General features: G+C 35.8%; 1 protein-coding gene across 1 annotated transcript in view; it reads right to left on the reverse strand.

Annotated features, from left to right (window-relative positions):
- LOC141430169 (uncharacterized) overlaps positions 1–14,739 on the reverse strand; it is a 167,510-nt gene that overhangs the window by 151,894 nt on the left and 877 nt on the right. The gene's annotated exons all lie outside the window — the stretch shown is intronic.

Below are 14,739 nucleotides of genomic sequence, written 5' to 3' on the forward strand. Positions count from 1 at the left end.
TGACTGTCAAAAAATTCTAAACGTTGCAAATAGTTGCAAATAGAACCAGTTTGGTGGAATTAACTCGGCACTGCCACGTGTAGGTCACCAGACCAGTACCCTGAATATATTAGAGAAGTGGTCGAGTTAAGTGCGCCTGCGCACACTATAGCCACATTTGCGAGCCGATGTCACACTTCGGATGTCCTAGAAACATCGCCATTTTAAACTACCGTGAGACTCACTCATATTAAATTATATTGTCCCGGATAACTCACGTCCTAAATCGAGTTTAGCTCGACATGTTTCGGGCTCATCCGTAGATCTTCTTCTTAGGAGCAACGCGACTGCTGCTATGCTCGCGCGACTACCCGAAAAAACCGACACCGGTGCACAACTACCCGCATTTTCATCGTCATATCGCGGATTAGCCCGAAATAGCCGTTTCACTTTCGCGGGGACACACAACATTGTGTATATTGTATTTAATGTTTTCATGTGTTTTTCTGTAATTTTTTATTTTATTTGTGTTAATTTTGCTGTATATGTGTGTCTTCTGTGTAAGTGAATAAATGTCTTCTTTCTTTCTTTCTTTCTTTCTAAATATGTCGAGCTAAACTCGATTTAAGACGTGACTTATCCGGGACAATATAATTTAATATATTTTCAGTTTCTGAGAGGAGGCCTGTGCCCAGCAGTAGGAAGCTATATAAGGTGCTAACAAATTAAGTACCAATATTTTATGAGATGTTAAATTGGATCAAAACAACGAAGAAAACTTTTTATATGATATTTTCGTTTTAATTTCCTGAACAAAATAAATAAATTATCGTTCCGCCCACACATAATCAGCCTGTGCATTTGAGTGACAAGATATTTAACACTTTCTGTCAAGTGAACCTGTCGTTTGTCATAACCATCAACGATTGGCGGGAAAACTATTAGTAAGCAATATTCACATATTGCTTACTAATAGTTTTGACATTTATTTATCTAAGTGAAGTGGCCAGTTACTCGTGACGGTCAAGACAATCAAAGAAGTTTTTAACACTGACTATTAATTATCTTATTAACAGGGTGTTTTTAAGGAACAAAGTTGATTCTCTAATTATCTCCAAAAAGTAACATACACTTTTAACTATTTTATACTTACTTAAGTCTACTCCTAGAGACGAGTACTATCAGCTGTAAAAATATTGGTACCTAATTTGTTAGCACCTTATATATACAGGCTGGGACGGTGATGGTGATGACTTACAGTTTTAAAAAAACTTAATATTATGGCTTTTTGTGTTTATGCTATTTGACGTTAGTCTTCATGAAGATGATGCTTTCTGTATTTATGCTTTTTAATTTTATGCGTAAAAAAATATGCGTAATGATGAGTATGCACATCGCTAATTCGGCTAAAAGCAATTATGCGTAACAATAATATTAGAAATAATTTTATGCCATCCAATAGAGAACCTAAATTTTCTAAGTCGCAAACTTTATACTTTATTAAGAGCAATCTTACGATACTAAAATATATCACGGAGAGAAATCGGTAGTAATAAATTAGCTCATGATCTTTGGATATGCGCCTGGGCCGAGAATTATTCCGTTTTAATGCATTGTTGGTATTGTAACCTGTTGCGGAATGAGGTCGGGCTGGGTGTCCTGTGTAGTTCTATTGTATCTAGTTAGGCCCTAAATCACAGAAGACAAGCATATAGTACAAAGGTACACAAGGTATTTATTAAATAACTGAAACAACACCCCAGACACCTCAATAATATTTTCTCAGTTTATGTTAGTTGACTGCGTTTATTTTCGAATACCGTCATCATTTAAAAAAATATTCGCGTAAGTATTTTTAATTTATAACTCTACACTCATAATTTGTATTCGTCAGTTTCCACCGTTTTTTAGAAGAAAATCAAAACTGACACGTAAACGGCCAGTATGAAATTATCTAAATATTGTAAAAAAAATATTTAAAAACACAGACACAACCTGACATAGTGTGATTAATGAGGGCTATCGCGTATGAATTCGCCGCTAGAGGCGCTAGTGTAGCGTGAGGTCTCCGAAATGTCAAATCTCATAGTTTTTGGGTGAGCTACGCGGGTTTATTTATAATTAGAATAATTTTGTGAATATTTTGAATGCAATATCTGAAATTAATTATGGCAATTATGCGTTACGGGGCAATGAATGTCTGTGTTTTGAGACAGTTATGTCTTTCGGAAACTTTTGTCCTCCCCTTTTTTCCGAACAAAACGGGACTAAGCAACACTGTGGTTGCTGGATATTTTTAGGGTACGGTTCTAAGGTGTATTAAATATGATTTTAATCTAAACTTTGTTTTAGCGCCCGTAATAATAGACTCTGAAAGCCACACTTAAAAACCTCACGCAACAGTGTCGCCATCTAGAAAGACAAAAAACGATAGCCCTCATTGTACTCTTGATTCTGGCAAAGTACTTTCTGGTTTTCAGTTATTTGATCAACACATTAACACAGTGTATATGTAATCTGCAAACAAAAGCGCATCAGCACTTTGCTTCATCTTCCAAATCGACGGCTGCTAAAGAATAGAGCTTGTTCCGTGTTGTGTTTTTTTCGGATAGATGCACTTGAGGGCTATTCAAGGCTAATAGGCAGTTACTGGACAACCTTGTTACTACTACGGTTCGTATTCAGACGGGATATAGGTCAATCACACATCAGTTACAAATAAACAAAATACCTACTTCAAATTATCAGTTACGCAAAATCGCGCCGACTCTCTAAAAATATTTAATTTGCATTACGTCCAAAAATGGTTCGCATTATTATCGTTTAACCAACGATAGTGTTCACAGTTTTTTCGTTTCATCTAATGACGTTATGTCCCGGAACTAGACATTTAGTTTTTATCATAGCCCATTTTACGTTACGTTTGTCATTCGGTTCGTTTTACTAAATTTAATTGTAATATCAAAGCAGAAATTTATAAAGTACTGAAAATAACCATGAAATTTGTCATCTCTGTTGTTTTTGTTTTGAACAGAGAACATGATATGTATCTATCCTCTAAAATGTCAAGGACTTATCAAAGAATAGTGGTACCGGCCCTTAGAATGACATTTACGCGGAAAAGGTGATACCAATCATGTAGCTGTCACTCGTGTCACCAAAACTTGTCATTCCACTTTGACGTTTGTCTTTTTTTATAAGGGCGGTTGTAGACCAGCGTCTTATTTGCGCGTATACTCAGATCTTTTGCGCCGTAACTGATTGTAGAACTTTTTCATAGAAAATGTCATAGGACAACTTATTGCCTTTGACATTTGTCACTCTAGCTTATTGTAGGCACCCTGTACGCGCGTACACGCGCTTCCAAAAACGAGCTTACATATACGGTATATACTACTTTAGTGTCATTATAATTTTTCTTATAAGGGCAATTTCAGACTAGCGTTTTTCCCCGGTCTATATCCGTATATGTAAGCTCGTTCTTGGAAGCGGAGATAAGTATTTAGGGATAAGCTCGCCTTTGCTCTCCTCTCTGTGTATATTTATATTTCTTGTTATTTTATTTTTATGTGCAATAAAGAGTTTACATACACACATACATATCATAGTCTGAAATGACCCTTATAATAAAAATTACAATGACACTTAAGTAGTACCTACAAAAAGCTAGAGTGACAAATGTCAATGGCAATAAGTTGTCCAGCTGTCGGTAGGCCTCCAACAAGATGGAGCGACGACTTGGTTAAGATCGCGGGATCGCGGTGGATGCGGAAAGCACAAGACCGGTCTGAGTGGAGAGCCTTGGGGGAGGCCTATGTCTAGCAGTGGACGTCTTTCGGCTGACATGATGATGATGAATAAGTTGTCCTATGACATTTTCTATGAAAAGGTTCTAGAATCAGTTACGGCGCAAATGATTCGACAGTACACTGGAAAACAATAAAGTGGCCCTAAATCACTGTCTATTAAGCCACCAAAGCATGCAAACTATTTAGATAATGTATGTAAATGGCGTCTAAACGGTTACGATATAATCTGTATATTCTTACCGTTAACACAATCGCCGGTATTTTTATTGTTTCCCAGACATTATGCCAGTCGCATTACGTCACTTATCGCCGAATTATATCGGACTTTCGTTTTTTATTTCGTTACAGTTATTGTTCATAAGAATTACATTTTTTCCTATAATTTTAGTGCGATAATATCGTGTCTTAAATAAAAATGAACACGCTGTATTGCGGATGGTTTTCGCTTTTACCTAATTGTAAAAAAGTTAAAGTGCATTCGGGCTGCGGGCAATGCAGAGCTCTCTATTAGTATGCTATAACAAATATTTAAGATTAAGATTTAGTTGCCTACAAAAATGAAATATTTGTGATAGTATTCCTTTTAACTTCGTTATAAAGGTACCTAATACCTGTGTACACCTACACTAGATGCTGTTGTTATTTTTTTAATTATCGAAAAAATACATTTTAAATCACCATTCTGCATTTGTTGTAATTTATCAAAGTAGCTAATCAATGAATGAAAACTACATTCTAGCATTTGAATAGCCTTAAAGAAGTAGGTAGTGGAAACCCCTTCCTGCAGCTAACTATATCAATTAGATGAGGTAAGTAAATCGTGTGGGTTATTCGACGAACAACTAAGTCGGTCAAAGCTTCTTTCTGAGAAGCAAACAGAGATTTTTGAGTGACAACTACCAAAAAGAATAGAACCAGAAGGAGTCAACGATAGAGATGAGGAATTATTTAGTGTATGAAGTGATAATAGCACTGGTATGACCTCAGAAGGCAAACAAGAACCTATAATAAGTATATTCATGAATACTTCAATCAGTGACATTTGAAAGAAGGTCATGTTGACACTTGACTTCCTAACTGCCTACAACGATCATCAATCACTGTAAATTTTATTTAGACGGTGCGGAAATATCGTACAAGTTCCGATACATTGCGGGGTCTAACTGCTACGGATTCATAAGTGATCAACCATCGACGGCAGTGTACTGAAACGCGCTCAATATTTCTTGGAACGTCTCAAAGCTAAGCGTCTCTAAGTAATTACATTGACTTTGGCATTGTGTTTGATTGAAAAAGGTGTAGGAGATAATTAGTCACAAGAGTGATGATTATGTAAGACTAAAGTTTATTTTATTTTGGCTATTTGAATTTGTCAATCAATCATGAGTGAATGAAAATGAATAAAATAAAATAATGGGTGTTAGGCCTGTGCCCAGCTGTGGCTGTTAGGCTGGGATGATGATGAATGGGTGTTGGCTGTGGCAATTCGCTGAGTATGGCCCTTTTTACTTCTTTCGGCACAATGTTTATTTTCCTTTAATTCTTCCTGTTTAATATATTTAAGCAAGATTAAGGTTGTCTGTTTTTTTAGCTGTACTTTTTTTTGTTGTTGTGTCGAATGTTGGTAAATAAATTTATTCTTTCTTTCTTTTCAATTGACCTGAGACTTTATTATATTTTCTTAAGCGCAGATAGATATTTACTTAAGGCAAATTCAATGAGAATCACGATGTATTTTTTTGGAATTCCTGCGAGAATTCAGTAAAATCCCGGAAATTCGCTTCAACTGGCATATCTATGGATTACGCGTGCAAAACCGCGGATAAAATCTAGTGTTTTAATACGTGTCGTGTTCTCTATTTCTTGACAGATGACTAAGGAGCATGCTTACAAAACTAAGTAGACACTGCCTAAGGCTTGCTACTAACTACAACTAGTAAATAATCGACGCATCGTGTGAGGTTATCATGTCGTCCCTTTCGTGTCAAGCCTGGAACTGTGAGCCCACCCAAGTGATTAAAGTTTATTTTTAATAATTTACTGATTAGTCACGGGTAATTGTTTTTGTAGTTTTGATTGGACTTTGTTTTTTGTGGGAGTTTTTTGAAGAATGCAGGCGGTGCATGTTGACGACTTAATAGTCAAGGGAATAACCGTTGATGCTTCGAGAAGCATCGCATCCTAAAGCTGTCATTTGGGAAACAACTATCTGCATTCATTAATTCTGTATGCATTTCATTTGCTTTGAGATGATTTCTACGAATTACTTTACTTGCCAGATTAACAGATATAAAATTAAAAATTGGTAGCTACACCTTTGTCTTTTTGCGAAAAGGGTTAAATTATTATTAATTGGATGCATATTTACTAATGAGGTAATACGAAAATATTTTATGACCTGAGGACGTATTGTCTAAGCCACTTGGAATCACAATCGTTTTCACCAAGACGAGGGTAAGAAAGAGATGGTCATATGATCGTGAACGTAAGCGCTTTCATACTGCCTTGCCTGCCTGATTGCATTACTAAAGGTTAATGTTAAAATTGTTAGACTAACATAATGAGTCTAAAATTTATTAGCTTTTATAAGAATAAGAATAAGAATAATTTATTCGCTATTCGCAAAAACAGTTTTATAGTATACAACTAACTAAAACTATAGGTAACTTCCGCATAATTATAATGGACCTAATTATTCTGTTTTTAATGCTAAATTATTTTAAAACCGTGTTATGAATTCGATTCGCTAAATAAACATTAGTTTTAAGAATAAAACGTGCACATAAATAACACATCTAACTGCAATTAAATTATGTGATAAAAAATCAATATCTTGAAATGCCAAGGCTCGATTTCGAGTTTATTTGACATTTTCAGTATTTATAATACGTTTTAAGTTTGCATAATAGTGAATTAATTGAATCACTGGTTTTAACCTCCTAAAGTAATTCATAAAATCCACATATTAGACACCCAGCCTAATTAAAAACATCATCAACATCATCCTCATCTCAGCCTATAGGCACCTACAGCAAAGTAAATTGACAAGTAATAATCAAAGTATCTGTCGGCTGTCATTTACACTTACTTGTCAATTTACTTTGCTGAGCATTGCTGGCAATTATAATTTTGTTAGAAAGTTAACAAAGTCTGAATTTTAGTTTATTAATTAAATTAATGTCATGGTCAAGTTGCAGAAATACGTTACTTTAACCGTCCTTAAAATAGTAAGGACTTAGCATCATTGGCCCTTCCGGCGACTCAACAATAAAAAGCAAATGAGTGTAAAGTCTTGTTGCCACGCGATTTACACAAAGATTAGACAAACGCACATGTGGCTTACTAAAACTAAACCGGTATGTGTAGCATTCTGCTTTAAGTTATGTAATCCCACTAATAGGTATTATATTATAAATGCGAAAGTTTGTAAGTCTGTTTGTTACTCCATCACGTCAAAACCACTGAACCGATTTAGAAAAAATGAAAAATCAAATGAAATGAATGAATTTCGGTACACAGATATTTTAACACATAGGTACTAATTACTTCAATTAAATGAAATAAAACTATCCTAAACTTAAAATACTTACAATAATGTTTATGTCTATATGGGTATGTATACAAAAGCATTGAGATGGGTCAACACGGTAAACTCAGAAACAACCTAGCCAATGCAAAAATAATGTATAAAAGACAGTTAAGTGCAATAATAATAAAAGTTTGGCTGTAAATCCTGTCTGATACATGACAGACAGACGGACACGTGAGCTATCAATCTATGTTCTTGTTCTTAGGAACAATGTTATCGATTTTAGTGACAAGCAAAATTGCGTTCATAGATTTAAAAGAAAGTCATAAATACTCGTAGTTCCTGAATCAAACACGATCGATCGGTCTTATAAATTTTAATATTTAAATTACTTCTATTATTATTATACTATTTTGGTAATAAGTGGATTAATTATTTAGCGGTCAGGATTCCTGTAACAGGAGCAAATTGTAAAGCTTTTGGTTATAATTTCACACGGGCATTATTAAAGACCATCAATGGTGTAGCGGTATAGCACGCGGTACGGAATACCGAGGACCTGGGTTCGATTCCCAGTGATGGTCTTATTTTTCTGGTTTTTCTGTGCATCTATATTTCAGTTTGTATTTTCAATTTAGGTTTTACAGGATGACCGTAATAGTAAAAATTTGGAATTGAAATAAAAAATACAAAAAAGATTCCAAAAAAATAATCTTCATTATTAAAGATATTTTTTGTTTTTAATTGTTAATTAGTTGTTCTGTAAATGTTTTGTTTCATGTCTAGTTTATTACCTATTTCACACTAAAATAAGGATCTAATTATTGTGATAATTTATTACTTTTGGTGATAAAATGTATTTTATTGGAACAGAGATAAAATACCCTAACTTAGCTAGCACGTATGCTACTTTTTATCCCGAAAAAGCATGGCTCCTGTAGGAGAGTGTATAAGGTTTAAAAGTAAGTAAATAACAAAACATATAATCAACATTTCATAGATGGCACTCTGTATATTTCAAAACGCACTTACGTTTTTTCATCACAAAATCTTTCGTCAAAAATGTATACTTACAAAGACAAAAAAAATTTTTTTTACATAAAATGGAACCGACTTCAAAAACCTTGAAAATAATTTTCTACTAGTTTGAAGTCGGTGCCTCAGCACGAGCCAGCAGGAGTGGAACTATAGTCGTCTACCTCACCTACATACTATAAGTATATTGGGCTTCAATCACTCCTGCTGGCTCGTGCTGAGGCACCGACTTCAAACTAGTAGAAAATTATTTTCAAGGTTTTTGAAGTCGGTTCCATTTTATGTAAAAAAATTTTTTTCATAGTTTTTAGTGATTTGTAGCCAAAGTGCAACACTCACAACGATTCCATTAAGCTCAAACACAGCATAGTTATATCATTTTATATTAGAGTACCGGTACCTACGGTCTTCTTTATCAGGGTCCAGTTCACCAAATTATACTTTCTGGATGTAAATACTTGTCTATATGTTAAAAAATGCCAAAATCGCGTGCTTTATAAACTCGAGGGTTGCCCTCGATTTCTCTAAGATCCCATCATCAGATCCTGACTTGGTATCAATGGGACCACCTCGGAAGTACCTATGTCCTTTAGAACTAAAAAAGAATTTTGAAATTCAGCCCACAATTGGCGGAGTTATCGCGTAAAAAATATACGAAAAAAACATACACTCGAATTGAGAACCGCCTCCTTTTTTGAAGTCGGTTAAAAAAGACCGTAGTCTGGGTTTAACGCGAACAAATCGAATTATATGTAAATAAATATTTCTCTCTCTCTTTCTCAAAGTTGCGAGCAAAAGCTATAAGATTTCAACGCGAGGTACTTAGGTGAACTGCCTATGTGCAATATGCAAATATGTAAAACAGGACGGCCATCAAATCCATCTTGAGCCTTTTTAATCGACGTTTCGCAAATTGGTCGCGACTGGTCGAGAGCGAGACGTAACGGCGAAAGTATTGCGTCAGCGCATGCGTGGGCTTGTTGCGAGATCGTGAAATAAAAAGTGTTTTTATTTTGCTCTTATGGGAAGAGACCTTTTAGGTGAGAGTAGTTTGATTAACAAAGTTGTTTAAATAATGTTTAAGGAGTAACAAAATATTGTCATCTGTCGGTTTCGTTATAGCGTGAATTATTAGTAACATCATTGTATCAGTTGCAGCACGTCCACGAAATAGATAACCTAAGTACCTACCTCATTTATGTCTAGTATTCAAATTTACGAAATTCCTGGAGCCAAAACTATGCTGAGCTGACTCTACGGCCAACACTATGCTGAGCTGAGACCGCTTCGCGATTTCGCAAATACCTCCTTACTACTTGTTTTTTTTTGTGTTATATGTCCTTAATTTGCGAAGTGCGAATAAATATTTATATTCTATTCTATTCTATTAAAAAAAACTATGCACTTACGTATGTTAAACTATTTATAGTACAAAAGGAAACAAACAAAATACAATCGACCAACTTTGAGATGCTTCTACAAAGGCGGACTTATCCCTTTAACGGGTCTCTACCAGTCAACCTTCGATTGGATGAGAGGAGCAATCAGTTGGGGACCGACAAAGAGTGAGTTTAAAAGTCGAACATTGTGGAAGCTACAATACAGTGTAAACTACAGTACAGTGTAAAATTATATAGCGGTCTGTATTCACCTGTGCTAAATTTCACTTCATCATCATCATCATATTATTGGACATAGGGCTCCCCCATATGTACCTCCAGTTGCTTTGTTTGGAAGCGGCCTGCAGTCACCGTGATTTCGTTAATTTTCGAAAATACAAACTGAGACATGGATGCACAGTAAAACCAGAAAAAGAGACCAGCACTGCGAATCGAACCCAGGTCCTCAGCAATCCGTGCTGCGTGCTTAACCCCTACACCACTGCTGGACAGGAATCTAGACACGAATTTTTCCTGTGCATACATATCTCAGGTTGCTTATTTCTACTACACTACTTAAGCAGCAGCACTAGCGACATCTATGTTTCATCGACAGACGTCACATTCTTTCGGAACTAACCGCTCACCCAGACAAGAGATGTCGCTACTAAGCAATTAAATTATGATTGCTTTTTTGGAGTCTTTTTGTATTTTTTATTTCGATATGGTGTCACGGGATACCCGTAAAAGTAACAAATTTGGAGTTGAAATAAAAAATACAAAAAGACTCCAAAAAAACCAATCATAATTAGTTAATTTTATTTAGCGGTTGAGATTCTGTGATTTAACGTACATAAATCCTAATCCAGTGGGAATATCAGGATAGTAGGTTTCCTATTGTTATTACAGAGATCTAGCTACTTTTATATAAAATTTTATTTAGATTAATCTAGCTGATTGGGTGTTGAACAGTAGTAAAAATGCAGATACGCATCTGAAAAAGGGGTTTTGTCTTAGAGATAGGCCAACTTTTTATATGCTTCTAATAGGATATTTATCGGTTACGGAACCATAAAAATGTTAACCCAATTACCTACTAAATAGCGCAAGTAGAGTAGAAAGTAATTTACTCCAAGCGTCAAATAAATAATTACGTATTGTTTGAAATCACGACACCACAGACTTAGAGAAAGTCCTCGATTAAATTGTAATTGAAATGTTAATTTATTTAATCAGACCGTAAAACTTAGTATAAATAGGGATACACTATACACATTCATTTTGTATTGGTCTAGTTATATGATAGCACTAGAATTTACACACGGCTTCGCACGCGTAAACTATTCGATCTGGTAGTTACTACTGAAATTCCGGGATTTTACAAAATTCCCCTGGGTAATCCCAAAATTTATATCGTGATCTTGATTGAGGTTGTGTTAAGAACAACTGTCCCAAAATTTCAAGACTCTAAACCCAGAGCTTGCAATTTCAAGATTTCATCACTATCCCGTGGAAATATCGGGATAAAAAGTAACCTATGTGTTATTCTAGTAGTCCAGCTACCTAATATACCAAATTAATGGCTCCTAAGCCCAGCGGTTGTTATTTCAGGATTTTATCCCTATCCCGTTGGAATATCGGGATAAAAAGTAGCCTATGTGTTATTCCAGACGTCCAGATACCTACATACCTAATTTCATGACTCTAAGCCTAGTGGTTGTTATTTCAAGATTTTATCCCTATCTCGTGGAATCGGGATAAAAAGTAGCCTATATATTAATCCAGGGTGTATACCCTACGAGTATTCGTATATTACCTGTATGCCAAATTTCATGGAAACCCGTTCAGTAGTTTTTGCGTGAAAGAGTAACGAACATACATCCAAACAAACATTCATCCATACAAACTTTCGCGTTTATAATATTATATGTATATAAAGCCGCGGGTAAAATCAACTACAATATAATTGCAGCTTTAAGCCAATAGGATATGGGAATTTATCGCTACGGTGATCTTTTGCTCTATGGTAATCGTCTTTAGCCAATATTTTTCTAAAACATAAAACATAACGGATTTGTCTTTGTGGATGATCACCGTCGCGGTCGGATGGACGACCATTGACCACCTGGTCGCGACACCTGTTGGGGTGCAACTGTACTTTTAAAAAAGAACCGTTTGTGTAATTTATTGAGTCGGACGTTACTTTGCGGAACTATAAAGTTTGTGCTAAAAAACCTTTTTAATACAAAGTTTTCTTGCAAATTGTAGTCCAGCAACGGGGAACAGGCCTCTTCTCAGAATGTGAGGGCTTGGGCAGTAGGAAGTGAGGACGAGTGTGGAAACGCGGGCTCAGTTCGGATTGGGAGATTAAATTATTTTTATCCCGCTATTCCCACGGGACCGGGATAAAATCTTAGAATTTCAACCGCTTGGTCCTTTAGAGAGTCATGAAATTTGGCACTGTTATTTTTAGCACAAAAATAATGAAGAACACAGTATAAGGTATAAAACGCATGTAATATCAAACTGCTAGACTTGTATTGAGCCGTTAAATACTAAAGTCACGACTTAGCATTATGTATAAAAACCTTCAGGGTTGATTATGTTTTATTAAACAGCGTTTGTTTACCAACAATACAGTTAACTGACTAAAAAAACTATTGAACTTGGGATCAATGAAACATCAATGAAAATAAATTGTTGCATCACTGAATTGCAATAGCGAGCTGTTTGTACTCGTAGTGTTATACTTGTTTGAGTTAGGATTATTAATCTGTCATGTTTTAATTTTACACTTAAGTTTTTGACATTGAAATTTCCTTAAACTGCCATTGAGTTAAACGGTTGAATACATTTACAGAATTTAAACATGAATTTTACAACACAGCAGCAGCAGCAGCAGCAGTGCTTGCACTGTTGTGTTTCGGCGTGGAGAGTAAGACAGCCGGTGAAATTACTGGCACTTGAGGTAATCCATCTTAGGCCTCTAGGTTGGCAACGCATCTACAATCCCCCTGGTGTTGCAGGTGTCTATGGGCGGTGGTGATCTCTTACCATCAGGAGACCCACTTGATCATTTTCCATGCAGTCGAATAAAAAAAAAATACAATTTTATGACAACGGCTTTAGCCTATTATTAAATTTAAGAATATTTCAATGACATTGTTTAATAATATTATAAGAAACTTGTGCATGCGATACACAACACTAGTTTTCATATTTGCATGTCTTTGCGACAAAAGTAGATTGTTGCACCAAGCAGAAAGTTATTTATTATTGCACCGAGTGCCGATTTGGAGCCCGAGCGTTAGCGAGGGCTTTAAAAAGCACGAGGGCAATATAAATTACTTAATGCGAGGTGCATAATCTGCTTTTCTTTCAACTATTACATGAATAGTAGACAAAAAAAATCACTAGCACTAGATGATTCCTTTTTTGTATGTTTACATTCGCACTCTCAAAAAATGTCCAGGTAAAATTCGCAAGGTTCGCGCCAATTTGTTTTTTTCTTTAATTTCTTACTTTTTTTTGGCAGAGTTAGTAGCAGATATTTTTACCCGCGATCAGTCAAATTTCAGATGGGCGCCATGTTAGGCAACCAAATGCACATTTTATTTTTTGAATACGGCTACTTACTATTTTTGGTAGTATTGTTAGCAACCATTTTTGAACGCAATCTGTCTAATTTCATAATACCGTCAGATTAACCAACCTAACACTAGATTTTTTGCACTATGCAGGCAAATTTTATAGCAAAAATACTTGTTACCTCTTTGGTGGTGCAATTAAAAAAAAATCTAAAACAATGCAATAAAGGATTTTCATACATTTTTTCTGCTCTAGAGCAGAAAAGTCCCGCTTTGTGCTGGGTATTTAGTGCGGTTATAATGAAATTAAAGCATAGTTGGAAGAAAAACATGTAATAGCTCCATAAACCTGTTACAACTATCTGTACATACTATGTTTGAGCAAATAAATGACTTATTACTGATTAGTTAGCTAGTGTTGGGTAGGTACCTTTTCAAAAGGATTTTTTTGTCATTTTCCTTTTTTAACCTGACGCTAAAACGGGCTATTATAAGTATGACGCCAATATTTGTCTGTTTGTCTGTGGCATCGTAGCTCTCAAACGGATGAACCGATTTGGATGAGCTTTTTGCGTGAAAGCGAGTTTTTTGCGGCGGTTCTGAGCTTTTTTTTTATCGAACGGGAGCTCCAAAGTTCGCTAGTTATACCGTAATTTTTGTCCGAACCATCGTTTGTCATCATTTTTTCCCTACTGAAACCTTAAATTTTTCTGTAATTTTTAATTACAATTCTGAACAATCATTGGATTCAGAAAAAAAAAAGAGTTATGACAAAAGATCATTCTGACAAACATTACATTCGGACTTTCAATAAGTATGCGTCCATACCCTATCGAACAGCTGGAAAACGAGCAGGCGGGTCACCTGATGGTAAGTGATCACCGCCGCCCATGGACACCTACAGCATTATTAGGAATGCGGGTGCGTTTCCGGCCTTGGAATATGTTTGATAACAATCGATTCAGTCGTTTTTGAGTTATTGAACTTTCAAATTACAACGTCGGGAATTTCGCAACTTTTCTAAGTCGTTTAAGTTATTGTAAGCTTATTGTCGTGTTTCCAAAATTTGCAGACCATTTTTCCTAGCATTTGGTTGTGCTGAAATTTGACATATTTATGTACTCAAGCCATCGGGCTCGGGATTGACAGTACAAGATTCTGGTATTAAGGTGACTTTCCACCGGCGAGGCAAGACGAGGCGAGACGAGAATTGAAATTTATATGGCGGCGCCCGCGGAGGCTTGCGACAGCGCGCGAGAATGCATACAAATTTCAATTCTCGTCTCGCCTCGTCTCGTCTCACCTCGCCGGTGGAAAATCACCATTAGGATTTGGGTGGCTGGACCAGGATTGTCTCCGCAGGACGTAACTCTTCAACTAATGTCTAAGATAGGAACAGGTATGTTGTTTGAATGAGAATG

Source organism: Choristoneura fumiferana, chromosome 8 (assembly GCF_025370935.1).
Source record: "Choristoneura fumiferana chromosome 8, NRCan_CFum_1, whole genome shotgun sequence".
NCBI lineage: Eukaryota > Metazoa > Arthropoda > Insecta > Lepidoptera > Tortricidae > Choristoneura > Choristoneura fumiferana.